Below are 19,135 nucleotides of genomic sequence, written 5' to 3' on the forward strand. Positions count from 1 at the left end.
TCTCATTTAGATAAGCCAAACCCCCTGTAAAGCTCCCCCTGTAAAGCTGTAAAGCACATGTTGTTTTATTAACATTAAATGGATAGTTCTCCCCAAATGTTTAGTTAATTGTCATCATTTACTCTCTCAAGTTGTTTTAAACCTGAATAAGTTTATTTCTTCTGTTGAAGTTATTTGGTAGAATGTGGGTAACCAAACAGTTGATGTTCCCCAGTGACTTCTATATTTATTTCCTATGGAAGTCAATGGGGACCAGCAACTGTCTGGTTACCCACATTCTTCCAAATATCTACTTTTGTGTTCAGCACAAGAAATAAATAAATACAGGTTTGGAACAACATTAGAGTGAGTAAAGAATGACAAAATGTTTATTTTTGGGTGAACAATCCCTTAAAGGACAAGCGGCTGCATGTTTACTATTAGGGCTACTGTCTCTTTAAGACCTGAAAGCAACGCGTCTAATATGTACGCATAATATGACACGCAGATTTCTCTCAATTTAGACATAACCAACTTTTTTTTATGTAAACCTTGAGTGTATTTGACAGTATTAGCTCAAAAAGACTCGAAAGATAACTTAGTCCAGTATCCAGGCGCTGTTAGACAGGCTTTTAGTGCATGCGCGCGTCGGCTGTTTGCGCGCAGAAAAGCGCATTAGAACAGCGCTTCAGCAGCGAACGACATGTTTAACCAGAAAGGCTTTAAAGCACATGCAAATAATGAACTTTTGAGAACTGCAGTGTCCTGTTCCTCTGCGTAAACATTTAATGTGAGTATTTGTCGCGTTGTACACTGGGCTGTTGAGACGCAGACTGCTACAAAAGCACTCTGACTGCTTGCAGCAAGGATCACAGCGCAACTTTGAACTATATCGATGCGATATGGTCTAATTCCATATCCCATTTAAAAAATATATCAATATATTTTTTATATCGATATTATATCGCCCAGTCCTACCACGCTGTTCCCTTGGAGGGCGGGGGCAATAACAAAAGAAACAAAAGCCGGCTTATCCAGTATGGAAATACACACAGACAATGACACGCCCCTACTGCGAGCTAGAATCTCACAAAACAAGCCGATTTCAACCTAAAAATGTACGATTTTAAATATACCAATATTGATATCTAAAACATGGAGAGGCTTCTTCGTGATCTCAACTAACAGATTCTGCAAAAAAGCGAACTTTCCGTGGTGGGTCACAAATGTGGTCACTTGGCTTTACTGGAAGCCTTATAGTAAAATATTAAACTTTTTCTTCCATTTCCATTAGACCAAAAACTGAATTGCCTTTATCTCTTCCAAATCTAAAAACAAATTATTTGGCTAATGAAACATTTGAATCTGTCAGGGTTCTGCCCTGGCAGCTTTGTCTGTGTTGTCTTTGTTTCATGTCTTGTGTCGCGCTTGAACATATGGCTCCTCTGTCTTTGTTTTGTTGGCCATGTGCTCCTCTGTTCCTGCCTCCTTGTTTCCCAGTACCATGCCCTCTTGTCTAGTTGAGTCCTTATTTGTCTGATTGTTCTCACCTGTTCCTCATGTTCTCTGCTCACTTTCTTGTTGAGTCCTCGTTTGCCTGAGTGTGCTCACCTGGGGCCTGTACCATGAAGGTAGCCAAACAAATTTGGGGTTACAGGATTAGTTTTGAGTTGACAAAACCAAACCGATGCAATCAGGCTTTATTGGTAACATCTAATCTATGCAAAATAATGGATCTTATGGTTATGAGTAGATTAGTATATGTCATTGAAAGGGATAATATCTTATCACCTTACCAAAGTGGATTTAGGAAAGGACGTAATACAATGAACTCAGTTCTGTGCCTGGAATCTGAAATAAGAAAGGCTCAGGTAAATAAGGAAGCTTTAGTGGGGGTATTTTTTGATGTAGAAAAGGCATATGACATGATGTGAAAAGAGGGACTTTTAATTAAGTTAGAAAAAATGGAAATTAAAGGAAGAATGTATAACTGGATCAGGGATTTCCTGTTTAACAGAACTATACAAGTAAGAGTAAGTACTGCTTTTTCTCAGATACACACAATTGAGAATGGAAAACCTCAGGGAAGCGTTAGCAGTCCAATCCTGTTTAACATTATGATTCATGACATCTTTACAAAGGTTGATAGGGGCATTGGAAGATCTTTAAATGCAGATGATGGAGCGATGTGGAAAAGACGGCGTAATGTAAAGTGTGTGGAAAGATGTTTGGAGAATGCTGTTAAAATGGTAGAAAATTGGGCAAATGAATGGGGCTTTTGGTTTTCAGTAGATACAACTCGGTAATTTGTTTTGCAAAAAGGAAAAATAACCCTACCATTAAAGTCCACATGATATAAAAATTTACCATATTTACTTTGTTTGCCTAAATTGATCATTTTGTGGTGAACAATTCATCCATGCAAGTCAATCCACACAAAAAAGTGTTTTCGCTTCGTAATCTTTAATCAAAATCTGAAAATGCCCCTCCCCTCTGCATTGGAGGACCTTCCCTGATGACGTAGGTTTGACGGTTTGGGTGTCTGCTTAACATCCGTAACCACGCCCCTCCAACTGACAGTAGACAGGCTGAATGAAACACCTACAGTACTTTTCTAGATCCAATCAAGTGCTAGTTGAAAAAAAAGCCACGCCCTCTATGTTTCCTCATTTAGTATTCCGTTTCTCTCGGAAATACGTTACAACACTGAGATAAAGTCGGTTGCAACTTCCGGTTCACGTGGACTTTACCATTAAATTGTATGGACAAGAAGTGAAGCAAACAGCAGTTGTGAGGTTTCTAGGTATATGGATGGATTTGAAACTGAATTTTAGTATACATATCCAGAAACTGGTTGACAAATGCAAAAAAGCATTAAATATCATGAGGTGTTTAGCAGGACTTGATTGGGGAGCATGTCGCCAGCAGAGGTGGGTAGTAACGAAGTACAATTACTTCGTTACATTTACTTGAGTATTTTTTTGAAAAAAATTGTACTTTTAAGTGGCCGTGGACCTACAGTACAGTCAAGTGAAAGCAAATCTGCAAATGCATCATATTTTTGCCAGCAATTAAGATCTTTATTAGTTAAACATCTCCGTGAGCTGTCTGTGAATGAATGATTCCACAGGACGGTATTCAATTTAATTTCATTCAGGTAATAGCCTACATTTTACAACCAAACAGATATTACAGTTTTTCTCAAATGCAAAAACACAAAAGCCAATCCTCTAAACCAAATGACAAGTTGTCTAAACACATTTACTAAATCTAGCCATCATTTTACAATATCATAAACACATTTCACATGAAGACACAATTCACAAAATACAATCATCCGTTCTCATAAATCTTAACACATTTTTCCTTGCTAAAACACAAGTTGCAAAAGAACTCTGCTCATATTCTCAAATGAAAGCTCATGTAATGCAAAATGCTTGCCACAGTCAGCAATATTTGAACACAATGAACACACCTGCCGTCATTCGTTACACACAACGACTCAAAATTGAAGACACGTGTTGCTAATGCTGTGACCATAAAAGCAAGTTCAGAGCGCACAGTTTGCTGAACATTCCGAAAAAACACAATGGATGAAGGCAGAGTCAGGGGAAGAGGAATTCGAGTCAGAGGAGGGAGAAGAGCTGGCCATGGAAGAAGAGGAGGAGGCCAACAAGGGAGAGGAGAAGGTCCAGGAGGGAGAGCAAGACAACCTCGCACCATTATTACGGACGAGATGCGAGCAACAGTCATTGACCATGTCATTGTCCATGGCATGACAATGGCTGAAGCAGGACTAAGAGTCCGTCCAAACCTGAGTAGGTTCACCGTGGCCACCATTATCAGGGCATTTAGACAACACAACCGGTATTGTACTCTATTGCTTTCTTTGTCACAATACAATTTTACAAGCATGTGAAAGTAGTCTATTGGTTTCAAATCAGTTGTTACTGTATTGTAAAACATGTCAATTGACAACACATGTTTCTTTCTTTAGAGTTGAAAGAATGCCACATAGAGGTGGGAGGGTTGCCATATTTACAGCGGCACAAGAAACCCTCATTGTGGATATGGTTCGTGAGAACAACCTCATCAGACTCCGGAAGATCAGAGACAAAGTCATTGCCAATAATGTCAACTTTGAGAGCATTGATGATGTCAGCTTGGCCACAATAGACGAGTTCTCCGGCGCCAAAAGATGCAGATGAAACAGGTCTATAGGGTTCCCTTTGAGCGCAAAAGGTTTATGACAGACAACCATACACTAGAGAGAACCTCCTAAGGGCAATGAGCTGGCCCGTGTTGACATCCCAGTGGAGGCCTTCCAAGGATGGATTCGCCATTCCAGGGCATTTTTCCCGCGGTGCCTGGCAAGAGAGCCTGCGATGTGGATGAGGTGATGTGGCCCGATGCAGCTCAGCGACATGATGCCGCACAGTGATTGTGGTGTGTGTGTGGTGTGAACTTCATTCAGGATGTTGTGTTACAGTTGTGTATGTCGTGTATGCATGATGTATGTGCAGCCTATATTGTTATGCATGTTATGTATGTACAGTTGCTGTGTTATTTGCTGTGCATTTATGGGGTTAATGGACTCCTAGAGTGGCTGTGTCTCCTGGATTGACTATGGACACTTGTAGAGGACTGGGGTTGTGATAGACAATGATTACGTGCATCTGTGAAGAGGGAGGAGTTCGCTTACCTTGGTTGATTAACCATTTGTTTTCACCTGGCCTGGGGCTTTTATATGAGCGTACGAGGTGACAGAGGGGGGAGAAGAGAGATGTGACAGCAAGTGGCCGAACGGCAGAGAGCCCACCATCACCGCAAGCGAAGTACCCTGATAAGGGAAGATATACTTCTGTAGCCTTACTTGCTATGCGTGAGTGAGTGGGAAGGCGAAATGGCGGGCGGCTCATGATTGTTTGGTGTTCGTTGCAGCTCAAGATTACATCAGCCGACAACGATGCGATTGGGAAGAATGCTGGAAGTGTTGATAAACTTTGCCGGATGCAACGCGAACAGCGGTGTCTGCTGAACCGCCGAAGTACATTCCAGGGAAGGATCCGCTCTGATCTGGACATGTGGTGGATTGCTTTACGCCGACGGTGCGATTACCGGGGACAACGAGGTGCATCCGTGGGAGTATTTGTTTTAAACTCTGGTCAAGTTGCGGGAAGCCGACCAGCGGACTTATTTATTTATGTATTGTATCCGTGTTGTCTGCGTGACTCGTCGGCCCAGCTGTAAACACAGAGTGGACAGGAAACGTTGGGTGAGCTGAACTGAATATAATGTGCAGCGTGATCTGATCATTGTGTGTGGGTTTAATTATGAATTGCCGTGCCCTCTTGGGATTGGAATGTGTCGTTGTGTGACGTGCCTTGGGTTGTGTGTACGTTTATAACTTATTCACCTAGATAACTCATTTACCTGCATTTATTAATTTAGTTCTGCTTGCCAGTTGGGGGTGCTTGTGACCGGACTGTATGTTTATAGTAGGGCCGCTGGAGTCCTCTATGTAAATGTTAGTATCTATGCAATAAAAGAGTAAACTGTATTTGAGCCTCATGTGTTTTGTGAGTCTGGGGGATTACCATTGCCTGCAGTTGTTACAGTAAAGGCCAGTGACATGTACATGCAGAATTTACTATAGATTTATACTCTTCATATGAAACTCACAAATCTAAATGCCTAATCCTCTGCAGAGATCTAAGAAGATCCATTACTGTAAAGTTTCTAAAAAATATGCATTGGCAGTTATGAAACAAAGAACCTTCTCACAAATTGAGCATTGTGTTTTCAATTGTTTTGCTGTTGTATGTAATGATGTGTATAGTGTTTACATTTTTGAAAGCTTCGAGCTGCTCTTTTGGTGTGAAAGTTTGAGTTTTGAAGTGAGAAGGTGTGGTTGTGTTTATGTAGCTTTAGAAAAGGGTGTTGTGTTTAGACATTGGGGAACATGGAGGAAACGTTTGTGAAATGTGTTTTAGCATTCGAGAAAAACTGTAATGAAATCTGATGTAATATTATAATGCGTATTTGGCTTGCTGTCCGGGGGGAGGGCTCCGAGCTCAGAATTCGGCCCGACCCCAGAGTACTCCCCCCATAACTTTAGAGATCATAGGTATCTATGAACGGACCCAGCCGAATGTGGGGTGAAGGGGTGAAGGTGGGATGCTGAGAAATTAGTCATGAGACAGGAGGTAAGGAAAGGCTTTATTTATACTGGCTCCTTCTTGTGCTGATTGGATGATTACCAGAACATGCTCCTCCCGAACTTTGTTACATAAAACTTCATTATGAGCTTCACACTCCATTTCAGTAGGTTGGCGGGAATGCACCTTTTAAGTTGGTTTGCCAACCGCCATTAAATCCCAGAAGAAGAAGAAGAAGAAGAAGAAGAAGAAGAAGAAGAAGGCTTTATTGGTACCATGACGCAGCTCATCAACTTTCTCTGTCAAGTGTCAACTCAGGCTTTGATCCTTAAGCTATGATTACTCCATGAGCGCGTGCACATAGCAAAGTGACGTTGGCACCGAACAACAAATCGCGTTCAATATGAATAGAGTGACAGCGATATATTTTTCCGCGGAGGAGCAAGAGATAATCATTCAGAATTACGATAATTTAAACGTGTATTTCAAGCTCGAAGCAATACGGTCTGCTGCCAAAGCAAGAGAAGACTATTGGAGAAGGATTGCTGATTGCGTTAATGCGTAAGTTAAAGGTCCCATATGGTGACACTTTAGCTTATATTTGTAACTTGTATATGTGTCTATTAAACACTAATTTCATAGTGTTACCCCCAAAAAACCTACCCACCTACTCTTATCGCCGGCAAATTGGAAATTGGAGAAATGGTGGCAGTGAGTGATTTCATATTTTCACAGCTTTTAATTTAAACCCCTCAGCCTATATGATACACAGAATCCCATAAAAAAAAAAACATTTTCACCATATGGGACCAAATTATAACTATGACGGACTTGATACCATCCGTATACCTTATGTATGGAGACCTGATATAGTCCTATATAACAAGTAGGTCGGATTGGTATCGGGTTTTAGTTTTTTAATTTACTCTTTCTTCTTTCTCCACATGGAGGCACAAGCTGAACACTTAATAAATGCATTCATGTTAAGTGTTTAGGAAATTGTCTGTTTCTGTTTTTTATGGCTCTAAGGTATATTCATAGGCAATTAATGTATTACCAATTTTAAAAAAAAAACACAAATAAAATATAAAATGGAGCAAACATTAATATTGATACAGCTGCTCGTGTAGTGAATTTGGAGCTCCTCTAACTGGAATGTATTAGTCAATATTGCAGTATAGTCTTACTGCACCCACACACCGGACGCGAATAGCGCGTCAGGCGCGAGTGATTTCAATGTTAAGTCAATGCAAAGACGCGTTACACGCGTTTTACGCGCGTAACGGGTCTTTGCATTGACTTAACATTGAAATGACTCGCGCCTGACGCGCTATTCGCGTCCAGTGTGAACGCACCATTAACCTAGACTACCGGACCATTTTTTTTTCCAATGGTTGTTCTTTTTTATGGCATGTATTTCAAAGATACTTACCCCTGAACAAACCATCAAAAGAACATTAATTCACAAACAGACTCACATTTAACCATTGTTGACCATTGACCAGTTGACCATTTTCAATGAATCAATTAATTATGTTCACCAAACTGGTGATTCATTCATTAATCAAATCAGTTAAGTGAACATAATCAAATGATTCATTGAAAATATCCAACTCGAAAGACGGATTTGTTCATAAACACTGCAACTTTTTTTTATTTCCACATGAATTTTCAGGAAATTCTTCACACAAAGCTATGACTTAGTGCATGAGTTGTATGAACATAAAACACAGAAACAATTACTCTAATCTTGTGCCTTCAGATTCTTTCTTGACCACTTTTATTTGCCATTTTAGTGAAACCTAATGACCCTTCAGTGGCTATAAAAAAAACGTCTCAGGTTACAACTGTAACCTTTGTTCCCTGAGAACAGGGAACGAGACAATACGTCATCGACGCTTTGGGGAACGCCTCAGGCGTGACAGGTGTCTGAAATCACAATCAAATCACGGCAATCACATTGACCGGCGACAGCCCGTGAATCATTACGTGAATGATTAACGTGCGACCTGGAAGTATATAAGGGCGCCTTGCAAACATGACAAATCATCCTTCGTCTGAAGGGACTGTTTGGTAGGCAGGCCCCGAGGCATGGCAGGGAGACGTATTGTCTCGTTCCCTGTTCTCAGGGAACAAAGGTTACAGTTGTAACCTGAGACGTTCCCTTTCGGAGGGAACTCGACAATACGTCATCGACGCTTTGGGGAACGAAATACCCACTCCGCCATGCTGAGGGGAGTGCATGCCAGGAGGCAGTGACAACTGTCAGAACCAGCAAATTCAAATGAAATGCAAGAACCACTCACCCTCAGGTCACACTGGGCTGTCAGTGACAGCATTCCCTACGGTCATAGCCCAAGCTATAAGCCTAACAGGAGGAACTCCAAATATGTAATCCGAAGGCCTACCTGGGCCTGCTCAAAGGCCTAGGACCACAACTTCAATTTAGAAGGGGTCCCTTCTAGGGAATGTGGCTAGGGAACCCGAGGGAACCCCAGCCAGTCACTATTCGGGGGAATATACCACCCGAAATGCCACCAGGACGGCCTGACCTGGTGTCACTACGTCGGACACTTCAGTCTGGCCAAATTCCTGTCTGTCTGGAGACAGAGCCTCTGGACATTTGCCTTAGGTAAGGCATCCAACCCGAGGGACTGCGAAGCTGGCAGTGAACCCTCAGCCCGGATCTCAGAGACGGGATATCCCGGAGAGTATGACTCAGCATAGTGCTTTACAACCCTTGCTAGAGAGGGGAGTTTCTCTACTCGATCCATGGATCTACCCAGTGTTTGTGTTTGAAACACTGAGGAGGCCTGTGAAGGCCTAGGGGCTGATCTAACTGGGAGGCCTCACGAGAGGCCTACGACCGTCTGACCAGACTCAGGAGTCCAAACACTCATAGAGACCCTCAGTGAGGGGAGCAATGGACCGACTGGTAGGAAACCAGGCTGTAGGCAGAGTAAGAAGTTCCCGGAGGGAACCAGAAGCAGAGGATGAACACTTTAGTTGAGCCAGGGCACGAGCTCGCTTTTAGCAACGGCCTAATAAGGCCAGCTGAACTGATAGCAGGCGGCCACTAGCTTCCAGAACCCAGCATGGTTGGGGAACCACTCACAGGGAGGCCTGGAGGCCTACTACCTGATAACCACAGTATGTGGGAGCTCATATTCAGGAAGGCCTGGTAAGGCCTGTAACCTGATAACCACAGTATGTGGGAGCTCATAACCAGGAAGGCCTGGTGAGGCCTGTAACCTGATAACCACAGTATGTGGGAGCTCATAACCAGGAAGGCCTGGTGAGGCCTGTAACCTGATAACCACAGTATGTGGGAGCTCATAACCAGGAAGGCCTGGTGAGGCCTGTAACCTGATAACTCCAGTATGTGGGAGCTCTCATGACCAGGAAGGCCTAGTGAGGCCTGTAACCTGATAACCACAGTATGTGGGAGCTCATAACCAGGAAGGCCTGGTGAGGCCTGTAACCTGATAACCACAGAATGTGGGAGCTCATAACCAGGAAGGCCTGGTGAGTCCTGTAACCTGATAACCACAGTATGTGGGAGCTCATAACCAGGAAGGCCTGGTGAGGCCTGTCACCTGATAACCCCAGTATGTGGGAGCTCTCATGACCAGGAAGGCCTGGTGAGGCCTGTAACCTAGCGACCACAGTGTGTGGGAGCTCAAAACCAGGAAGGCCGGATGAGGCCTGTAACCTAATAACCACAATATGTGGGAGCCCACATTCAGGAAGGCCGAGTGAGGCCCGTAACCTGACATGTGGAGACTCATAACCAGGAAGGCCTGGTGAGGCCTGTAACCTGATAACCACAGTATGAGGGAACTCACCTTCAGGGAGGCCTGGTGAGGTCTACTACCTGATAACCCCAGCATGTGGGAGCTCATGACCAGGAAGGCCTGGTGAGGCCTGTAACCTGATAACCACAGTATGTGGGAACTACCTTCAGGGAGGCCTGGTGAGGCCTACTACCTGACAGCCACAATACTTGGGAGCTCACATTCAGGGAGGCCCGGTTAGCGGCCTACCACCTGATAATCACATTACGTGAGAACATGCCTTCAGGGAGGCCCGGTGAGGCCTACTACCTGATAGTAGGTCAGGCTAGCTGTCCAGTTGCCTGTCCTTTGGGCTTGCCTACAGGAAGGCCTGGTAAGGCCTACTACCTGATAGCCACCGTAAGTGGGAATTCACCTTCAGGGAGGCCTGAGGAGGCCTACTACCTGAAAGTAATCTTAAACAACTGGTAGCTATGAGCCCTGAATCTGGGTGACGGTTCGAAGGCGGCCTGCTAAGGCCAGCCCACTGGGGACTCGCCTATCAGGGAGGCCTGGTTGGGCCTACTAGCTGACAGCAAGTCAATCTGCTCCAAATGTACACTGTTGGGAATCATACCACACCAACAAGTAAGTCCCACAATGTTGGGACTCACTTCCGAGGAGGCCTGTTTAGGGCCTACTACCCATCAGTGAGTCAACTGCCCGAACCACCAAGGCCAGCAACACTTTTTTGAAGTGAGCTGGCCTACAGCGCCCACTTGGGGGCTGCCCATACAGGAGGCCTGCTGAGGCCTACTACCTAATGGCGCAGCCTTCGTTGGCAGATAAGCTGTTTACACAGCGCCTACAGCATTCTGGTACCTAATCACATTGCCCATGGCAGTGTACTCAGCAAAAGCGCTAGCACCCTTTGAGCAAGGGGAGTACAACATACGCCACTCTGCCTCAATGGAGGCCCCAGAGCCAGGGGCCTACCATCTGTAAGCATGGGCGTCAGCTCATGGCAATGCTCTGGCTTCAGGGGAGCGTACTTCGACCAAAAAAGAAGTGAAGGCTAGAACTTTCCGCTCAACCCGAGCCATAGTGGTGCGAGGTAGGATAATACAGAACTGAAAGTGAAGGACTCAGACCTGCCCTGTATCACAGGGGAATACTCTCCACCTCACCCTGAGGTTTACCAGGGTGCGGGCCCGCCAGTGGCTCTAGGGGTGACAGAAAAAGTATCTGTGCCCAACCTAGGGGAGTGGGGCTTGTTTGTGAGCCAACCACCTACAACCCGACGCTCGAGCAGTAGCTCAGCGAGGTGAGTAAAGCCTATACTGGCAGCCCATATCCGTATGCTAGTTCTGCACGGCAGGGTCGGGCAGACAGACCCAGCCTCTTAGTGAGGCGAAAGGCGGCCTAACCCTGCTCAATAAAGACACATTGTACCGGGGAGGCCTATTTGAGGCCTAACCCAGGATCTTTATAAACCATGCCTCTGCACCACGCTGCATTACACTTGTCGCCCCAGAATGCAGAGAAGGGGGCGGGCCTTGGCCTAACGACTCCCATTGGAGGAGGCTGTCATACAGGGATGCTAGGAACCTATATTCACACAGTGAAGGTTCAGAGGCAGAAATGCTTAAGCAGAGCGCCTCCACTATCCCTGGCACAGCCTAGGCCAGCTACAGAGGCGGCCCTGGTGAGGGCCAGCCTGCAAGCATAGATCTACCTGAGGGCTCGGAGGAGCCACAGCCTTACTAGAAAAATAGTTATTATTTCATACAACTGGCTGCAGAATCGCTCAGCCCACTGAAAACCCAAACAGAGCTCAAGGGGGCGATGTACTCAGGAAGGAAGTCAGACGGTCCCATGGACCGGACATAAGATCTATCTGAAGCACTAGCGTCAGTCTATACTCCAAGATGAAAATCCTATGGGAGGGAGACCAACTACTCTACCCTGAGGTGGCTAACAGCCCGAGGGCTAAGATAGTCGTTCTAGCCACCTAAAGGGGGACTTCAGGGCCCTAATAATCCAAAAATGTACCTTACATGACCCCATAGCTCTATACAGGGAACGAGGTCTGTAGAGAGATAAATTTTAGTGTTAGTTGCACACAAATTACTCTTAAAGAAGACCACTCAGCTCACCTGCGGCGTGCGAAGTGAAGACTTACCAGACAGTTATTTATGAACATGGGGTCTACCACCTATACATGCCTGAAAGAGGCACTCTCCTAAACAAGCAGAGGCAGGCCAACAGAACATTGTTCTAACCATGAGCCCAGCCTCAGGCCTGATGTAGAAAGTGTCTGGGGAGTCGGGGAAGAGAGGAGAGGGCTAAGATATAATCACGCCCTCAGGGGGAGGTGATCCATGCCGATGCTGTGTGCAATCGTGCTGGATCACCTCCCTCAGATCCCTCTTCTTGCGGGAGTTGCACCTCTACAGCGATCTACTCCTCCACGGAGGAGGCGCACGAGAGGCGACACTGGCTCTCTGGCCCTGTCTAAGGTCCCCGGACCATGATGGGCCAGGCCCTCCCGTCTGTCTGGGTGTGGATACGGATCTCAGCGGTATGTATTTGTCCTAATACAGCTGAGCGCGCCCTCGCCTCTCTGAACTTTCCAGCCACCGCCTACACGGAGGTGCCAAAAAGCTCAGAGGGCGAGGGCGAATCGAGGAGAAAGACTTTCTCTCTTCTCCCCGATGTCGGCCAGGTTCACTCCGTGGCGCAGCTCAGTAACCGCCTCAGGGGCCCCACCCCCTGGACGAGATCCCCCAGCAGATTGGCCTGGTGTACCTGCAACACCGCCATGATGTGCAGGGTAGCACCGGCCTGACCCGCTGGCGTGTATGCTCTGCCATTCAACTGGCAGGGTTTGAGCTCTCAGTGTAGACGCCTGTCCAGACACGAGATAGTTGCAAACGTCTCGTCAATGGGCGGCATCGACACATACCCATGCTCTCCTATCACCTCAACATCAGTGAGACTAGCCCGCTGATGTCGGTGGACACGGGCAGAGTATGGGTTCTTCCATGTCCTCTCGATCTCAGTATGAGATCGGGAAGAAATGAAAGGCTCACCTGAGCTAGTGGTTTTATGACTGAGGAAAAAACGCTCTCATAGTGAGCGATTTTTCCCCCAACGTTACCATAAAACCACCAGTTCAGCATACACGGGGCAGGGTGGCTGAGAAGATTGATTATCACCACCCTCATCAGCCATCTCCTGTTTGTCCGGAAAAGCACTCACTGCTTAATCTCGTCAGCCGCCGCATCGCTTGAGAGGATTATACCCCTCTCAAGGCGATCGGCGGGCTTCATCTGGGATCCCTTTTTTTTTTTTTTTTTACACCCAGACGCTGAGCCCTCTTCTCTCAAGGAGAGGGTCAGACGAGATCGGAGCGTTCTCAAAGAAAAACGCTCGCAATTGTACAGGCAGTTCCCTCAAGAACTGCCTGTGCGCGCTCTTCCTTCCCAGACAGAAAAAGCACAGTTGAAAACACTCAGCCTTCTCAGTGCATTTCATAAATACCTGATTTTCAAAAGCGGTTACAGACAAAACAGTCCCTGAAGACGAAAAGATGATTTGTCATGTTTGCAAGGCGCCCTTATATACTTCCAGGTCGCACGTTAATCATTCACGTAATGATTCACGGGCTGTCGCCGGTCAATGTGATTGCCGTGATTTGATTGTGATTTCAGACACCTGTCACGCCTGAGGCGTTCCCCAAAGCGTCGATGACGTATTGTTGAGTTCCCTTCGAAAGGGAACTCCACACACCCCTGTTAAGACGCGGCTTTTGTGATGTAACAATTAATCCAAGTAAATGCATAGATGTTCTTGAAATAACCATTAAAATAGGAAGATGAGTAGGATGTTTATTATTATTATTATTAATAATAAAAATAATTATTCATGATAAGAACCTCTAACACAAATCTAAGTCAACAAAGGAGAAGGTTTTAAAATGGCCCAGTCAGAGCCCAGTCTTAAATCCAATCCAAAAATAAATAATAAAAAAGACCTTGAGGAATTTACTCAAAAGAGGGATGTACATACAGTAGAAAAGCCCTCTTATCACCATGGAGCTCGTTTGCAAGTAAGACTTGGAAAAAAAGACAAAGTAAGAATGGAAGTTGTTGATATATATATTAAAAAAGAATGTATTAAAAGCAAAATATGCTTCAACCAAGAATTTCAACCAAGTATTACAGGAAGTGGACTTGTGCAACCAGGCTAAGTATATATATATATATATATATATATATATATATATATATATATATATATATATATATATATATATATTAATATTGCATTAAAAGTGTAAAAAGATCCAAAATTCTTTACAGGGGTGTGTGTTTTTTAGGGCTTTTCAAACTGCGCTTAAACCCGGGTTATCCTCGTTCCAGCACCACTTTTAACCATGAGTAAGGGAATGTTTCGCTTTTGCAGTGTGTTTATCCTGTATTGCGAATGCCACACTTGTTCAGCATAAAAACGACATTGTTAGAATGTTACAGCTAGACAGCCAATCCTGTGCCTCATATTTATGTGCATTGGACAGTCACAGAAACACAGAAGAAGAGACTGTTTCATTCTTTCATTCAGGATAAACTTGATAGTAAAGTCGGCGATGTAGAATATGAGGATGGACATTTTAGATGTAAACAGGTCGCGTGCTGCATTCATCCAGGGACACTGACACTGCACATATGCAAATAAAAACATTAACCCAGCAGGGTTTAGGAAAGTGCAGTGTGAAACATCAGTTTTTAAATACCCAGGTTTAATTGTTAACCCTGGCTAAATTATGAGCAATGCAAAAGTGAAGCAAGATAACCCAGGATTCCGTTTACTCTGGGTTTAGTATGACCCAGGCAGGGTTAAGTATTTCAAGTGTGAAAAGCCCTTTTTTATAATGACCCCAATTACTCGACTGTTTACTGTAATAGCATATTCTGTTTCTTGTAGCGCTGATGATCACTTCACCAGCACCATGGACACCAATGTGGTGATACGCCATGACGGCCAGATCATGTGGGATGCTCCAGCCATCACCAAAAGCTCCTGTAAAGTGGATGTCTCGTTCTTCCCCTTTGACGCCCAGCAGTGCGGACTGACCTACGGGTCTTGGACTTACAACGGCAACCAGCTTAACATTTTGAACGCCATGGAGAGCGCGGATCTCGCCGACTTGGTCGACAATGTGGAATGAGAAGTGCTGGGAATGCCGGCCAAGAGAAACGTCATTCTGTATGGGTGCTGTGCAGATCCTTATCCGGACGTTACATACACTCTGAAACTGAAGAGAAGAGCCTCGTTTTACGTCTTCAACTTGCTCATTCCCTGTGTGATGATCTCATTCTTGGCTCCGCTGGGCTTCTATCTGCCTGCAGACTCTGGGGAGAAAGTGTCACTGGGGGTTACTGTGATGCTGGCGCTCACCGTGTTTCAGCTGCTGGTGGCTGAGATCATGCCTCCCTCGGAGAATGTACCTCTTATAGGTGAATCACAGCTGCTTGACAAGTTATATATATGGTTAGAGTTTGTGTAAATACAACATCTGAATACGAAATTAGTAAAAAGGCAAAGCCAGTGTAAACCAGTATGGCTGTGCGGATGCTCGGTGCTCTGTCACGCCGGACAGAGGACAACAGTTCAAAGAGAGAGGGGGTTTGGGTGTGTGGGGTCCAAAGTGATTTTCTTAGCCCTTTTTCTCACTCTGGTGGTGTAAAGATCTTGGAGGGTGTTCAAGGGGAACCAATAATCCTCTCAGCCGTTCTGACTGTATGTAGTCTCTTGATGTCTATATTTGGTAGCTGAACCAAAACAGACAGTAATAGATGAGCAGAGGACAGACTCGATGACTGCGGAGTTGAACTGTTTCAGCAGTTCCTGTGGGAGGTTGAACTTCCTCATCTGACAAAGAAAGTACAACTTCTGCTGGGCCTTTTTCACTATGGAGTCTACATTAGTGTCCCACTTCAGGTCCTGAGAGATGGTGGTGCCCAGGAACCAGAATGACTCCACTGCTTCCACAGTGCTGTTCATGATGATGAGTGGGGGAGTGCTGGGATGTTTCTCCTGAAGTCCACTATCATCTCCACTGTTTTGACTGTGTTCAGCTCAAGGTTGTTATGACTGCACCAGACAACCAGCTGTTCAACCTCCAGTCTGTAAGCAAACTCATCACCTTTTTTTGTATGAGGCAGATGACTGTTGTGTCAACTGCAAACTTCAAGAGCTTGACTGAGGGGTCTGAGGAGGATCCAGCACGGGTCTAGTGATGTTCTTCATGTAGGCCAGCACCAGTCTCTCAAATGACTTTATGACCACAGACATGAGAGCGACAGGTATGTAGTCATAAAGTCCAGTGATTTGGGTTTTTTTGGGGACTGGAATGATAGTGGAGCATTTGAAGCAGCAGTGAACTTCACATTGCTCCAGTGATCTGTTGAGTTGGTCAGCGCAGACTTGGTCTCGGCCTGAAGCTTTTCTAGTATTTAGTTTTTTTTTAAGACCTAGCACATGTCCTTCACAGGTTGGATGGCAGGAGGGGGATTGCAGGAGGTGTCGGTGAATATGTGAAGTACAGATCAGAGTGGCTGTGGGGTGTGAGTTTAGGCTTTTCAAACCTGCACTAAAACACATTCAGACCCTCAGAGCCATGTTGATTCTCCACTGATCGTGGGGATGGTGACTTGTACTTGATGTTCCTCAGGCCTGTCCTGACTGATGCCGGGTCGTTGGCTGAAAACTATTCCCCCCGCGAATTACTGTTGCGGTAATTCACAAATTAATGAACAATATTAGTTAATAAAATAAGTGATTATGGAATTAATCCACGATTACATATTTAATTAATAACAATTAATATATGAACTAATATATTAACCAGACAGACTCTTCATTAGTTCCTAATGAGGCAATCATTAATGAATAGCTTAGATAATCATTAGTAATACATTAATTCAGTATTATCTGTGCATTAGTTAAGCATGAATTAATGCTTATTAGTGCACCCTTACTGTAAAGTGTTATTGATTTGTCTAATCTCCACTCAGCAACGTTGGTGGAGTATGACATTAATTTCAATACTGTCTATAAGGAAGATGGGCAGTATCGCTTCTTGCTTCCCCACTTCTTAGAAACTTTATGCAATAGTGCAGAATTGTTTCTCTCTGTAATGTGCTTAAAGCCTTGAGACACAAAATGAAGAAGATGGGCTATTCCACTGCTCGCGTCCCACTTTTTTGAACTCTTATACATTTTTTTGGCAATGTACCTAAAATGACTAAAGCAATTATTAATGGAACAGTTAAGGAACCAGACTCATTAAACTGTTACTGTACATATAACATATAATATATAACAGAGCCTACATATAATTCAACAGAATTGGTAAAATGTCATTGTCAATCTAATTTAATCATGTATTGATTTAAAAAAAAAACTGACACTAAAAGTTTCTCTACCTCTTACATTCTACAGGAAAGTATTATATAGCCACGATGACCATGATCACTGCATCCACCGCCCTCACAATCTTTATTATGAACATACATCACTGTGGCCCCGAGGCTAAACCAGTCCCAGACTGGGCCAAGAAATTCATCCTGCAGTATCTGGCCAGGATTTGCTTCGTCTACGAAGTCGGTGAGAACTGCATGACGCTGCAACCAGAGAAACCAGAGCCTCAACCGCAGAAACCGCCTGACTCCAACTGCAACATGAATGGACAAGCTGGGAAAGACGACCTTGTGTTCAAATTTGAGCAAGGTCAAGACGCCACATTTCCAAAACTCACAGAGGACACCGAAGACATGTCTCAGATCATGAGCCCGTCGTGCTCACTGGGAAAACACCCCACCTGTCACTACGGGATGTGGAAGGAGGGAATGTTCATGAGCATGGATTGCGGCGATGGCGCGGCAGAGGCGGGGAAAGCCACAGGAAGAGGAGGGGAAAGAGGAGATAGATGCAGAGATCATGATGGTGGGCTCAAACTGCAGTGCAGGTGTGAGCAGCAGCATCTCATGAGGAATATCGAGTATGTCGCAAACTGTTACCGCGATCAGAGAGCTACGGCGAGAAGAACGGGGGAGTGGAAAAAGGTTGCCAAGGTTCTGGATCGATTCTTCATGTGGCTGTTTTTCATTATGGTTTTCTTCATGAGCCTGCTCATAATGGGGAAAGCCATATGACATGGAAGTATTTGTGAATGATATAAGGACACAACTTATCGCAAAACAAACCCAGACAGAATGATCAAAATTAAAATATTTGGCAATTAAGATATATTTAATATCATTTTTTTGTTATTTTTTTGTTATTTTATTATGTGAGACCATTGAGTGACACAAAACATGAAACTAGCACGGCAATGTAGGAAAGTTGTTGCCAGGGTCAACAGTACATTATGCAGTGTTGAAGTCAATACGGAAAATACTTGTGAGTACTGCAATTGACCAATCAGAATCAAGTATTCCAGAGAGCCGTTTAACCCTAGTGCATCCTTATGGACATTTTTGTCTTTTTCAGTTTTGTTTTTTGATAAGTTTGCCTGTTCTAATGCCTGCATACATTTTGGTACAAGTGTGTATTTTTTGGGGAATTTCACTATTTCACCCCCATTTCCTTTACACTAGGTACAAAAAATAGTTACACTTATAGGACCTTAAGGACAAATAAATCCCAGGGCCATTTAACTAATCTGAGGCACTCTTTGTTAATAGGCTTTTATTCTGTTAGCAAGGTTTCACATTTTTTTTCTACTATTGTTTACCAGATGGTGCCATTTCTCAGGTTTGGCTTATAAAGCAAATTTTCACTTTATTCCTGTTTTCTGCTTATGCGTATTATATTCCAAACTGGATAAAACAAAATATGCAGCTTTATATGTGTGGGTGTGTTGGTAGGGATGTCAGAGTGTGGTGTGTATGCGTGTAATAAAAAAAATGTGTGTGCGTCTCTGTGCGAGAGAAAAACTCTACTGCAAATCACAAATCCAATCACTGTGTATACCACTGGAGCTTTGCTAGCATCTAATAGGGAACATTTTGTCAAAATGGGCAACATTTTACTGAAAGTAATTTTTTTGAGATATGTTGTGTTGTGATTTTCTAACAGTTTTTGAGTTCAACATGTTTAATTATATTTATTTAAAATAATGTTCATAAATCATTTTCATACACTTAAAGGTGCTGTATG

General features: G+C 44.2%; 1 pseudogene across 1 annotated transcript; it reads left to right on the plus strand.

Moving 5' to 3' along the window:
* Nucleotides 1-14,906: 14,906 nt before the first annotated feature.
* LOC306997959 (neuronal acetylcholine receptor subunit alpha-9-like) lies at nt 14,907-18,193 on the plus strand (annotated as a pseudogene). The gene is made up of 2 exons (XR_013800680.1): nt 14,907-15,429; nt 17,417-18,193. The product of XR_013800680.1 is annotated as a neuronal acetylcholine receptor subunit alpha-9-like (transcript).
* The last annotated feature ends 942 nt before the right edge of the window (nt 18,194-19,135 follow it).

Source organism: Phoxinus phoxinus (assembly GCF_949152265.1).
Source record: "Phoxinus phoxinus genome assembly, chromosome: 4".
NCBI classification, from domain to species: Eukaryota; Metazoa; Chordata; class Actinopteri; order Cypriniformes; family Leuciscidae; genus Phoxinus; species Phoxinus phoxinus.